This window comes from Lytechinus pictus, chromosome 4, assembly GCF_037042905.1.
Source record: "Lytechinus pictus isolate F3 Inbred chromosome 4, Lp3.0, whole genome shotgun sequence".
In the NCBI taxonomy this organism is placed as follows: domain Eukaryota; kingdom Metazoa; phylum Echinodermata; class Echinoidea; order Temnopleuroida; family Toxopneustidae; genus Lytechinus; species Lytechinus pictus.
Window position 1 is genome coordinate 2,501 of NC_087248.1, and position 2,500 is coordinate 5,000.

Genomic DNA, 2,500 nt, shown 5'->3' on the forward strand with positions numbered 1-2,500 from the left:
CCCTAACCCTAACCCTAACCCTAACCCTAACCCTAACCCTAACCCTAACCCTAACCCTAACCCTAACCCTAACCCTAACCCTAACCCTAACCCTAACCCTAACCCTAACCCTAACCCTAACCCTAACCCTAACCCTAACCCTAACCCTAACCCTAACCCTAACCCTAACCCTAACCCTAACCCTAACCCTAACCCTAACCCTAACCCTAACCCTAACCCTAACCCTAACCCTAACCCTAACCCTAACCCTAACCCTAACCCTAACCCTAACCCTAACCCTAACCCTAACCCTAACCCTAACCCTAACCCTAACCCTAACCCTAACCCTAACCCTAACCCTAACCCTAACCCTAACCCTAACCCTAACCCTAACCCTAACCCTAACCCTAACCCTAACCCTAACCCTAACCCTAACCCTAACCCTAACCCTAACCCTAACCCTAACCCTAACCCTAACCCTAACCCTAACCCTAACCCTAACCCTAACCCTAACCCTAACCCTAACCCTAACCCTAACCCTAACCCTAACCCTAACCCTAACCCTAACCCTAACCCTAACCCTAACCCTAACCCTAACCCTAACCCTAACCCTAACCCTAACCCTAACCCTAACCCTAACCCTAACCCTAACCCTAACCCTAACCCTAACCCTAACCCTAACCCTAACCCTAACCCTAACCCTAACCCTAACCCTAACCCTAACCCTAACCCTAACCCTAACCCTAACCCTAACCCTAACCCTAACCCTAACCCTAACCCTAACCCTAACCCTAACCCTAACCCTAACCCTAACCCTAACCCTAACCCTAACCCTAACCCTAACCCTAACCCTAACCCTAACCCTAACCCTAACCCTAACCCTAACCCTAACCCTAACCCTAACCCTAACCCTAACCCTAACCCTAACCCTAACCCTAACCCTAACCCTAACCCTAACCCTAACCCTAACCCTAACCCTAACCCTAACCCTAACCCTAACCCTAACCCTAACCCTAACCCTAACCCTAACCCTAACCCTAACCCTAACCCTAACCCTAACCCTAACCCTAACCCTAACCCTAACCCTAACCCTAACCCTAACCCTAACCCTAACCCTAACCCTAACCCTAACCCTAACCCTAACCCTAACCCTAACCCTAACCCTAACCCTAACCCTAACCCTAACCCTAACCCTAACCCTAACCCTAACCCTAACCCTAACCCTAACCCTAACCCTAACCCTAACCCTAACCCTAACCCTAACCCTAACCCTAACCCTAACCCTAACCCTAACCCTAACCCTAACCCTAACCCTAACCCTAACCCTAACCCTAACCCTAACCCTAACCCTAACCCTAACCCTAACCCTAACCCTAACCCTAACCCTAACCCTAACCCTAACCCTAACCCTAACCCTAACCCTAACCCTAACCCTAACCCTAACCCTAACCCTAACCCTAACCCTAACCCTAACCCTAACCCTAACCCTAACCCTAACCCTAACCCTAACCCTAACCCTAACCCTAACCCTAACCCTAACCCTAACCCTAACCCTAACCCTAACCCTAACCCTAACCCTAACCCTAACCCTAACCCTAACCCTAACCCTAACCCTAACCCTAACCCTAACCCTAACCCTAACCCTAACCCTAACCCTAACCCTAACCCTAACCCTAACCCTAACCCTAACCCTAACCCTAACCCTAACCCTAACCCTAACCCTAACCCTAACCCTAACCCTAACCCTAACCCTAACCCTAACCCTAACCCTAACCCTAACCCTAACCCTAACCCTAACCCTAACCCTAACCCTAACCCTAACCCTAACCCTAACCCTAACCCTAACCCTAACCCTAACCCTAACCCTAACCCTAACCCTAACCCTAACCCTAACCCTAACCCTAACCCTAACCCTAACCCTAACCCTAACCCTAACCCTAACCCTAACCCTAACCCTAACCCTAACCCTAACCCTAACCCTAACCCTAACCCTAACCCTAACCCTAACCCTAACCCTAACCCTAACCCTAACCCTAACCCTAACCCTAACCCTAACCCTAACCCTAACCCTAACCCTAACCCTAACCCTAACCCTAACCCTAACCCTAACCCTAACCCTAACCCTAACCCTAACCCTAACCCTAACCCTAACCCTAACCCTAACCCTAACCCTAACCCTAACCCTAACCCTAACCCTAACCCTAACCCTAACCCTAACCCTAACCCTAACCCTAACCCTAACCCTAACCCTAACCCTAACCCTAACCCTAACCCTAACCCTAACCCTAACCCTAACCCTAACCCTAACCCTAACCCTAACCCTAACCCTAACCCTAACCCTAACCCTAACCCTAACCCTAACCCTAACCCTAACCCTAACCCTAACCCTAACCCTAACCCTAACCCTAACCCTAACCCTAACCCTAACCCTAACCCTAACCCTAACCCTAACCCTAACCCTAACCCTAACCCTAACCCTAACCCTAACCCTAACCCTAACCCTAACCCTAACCCTAACCCT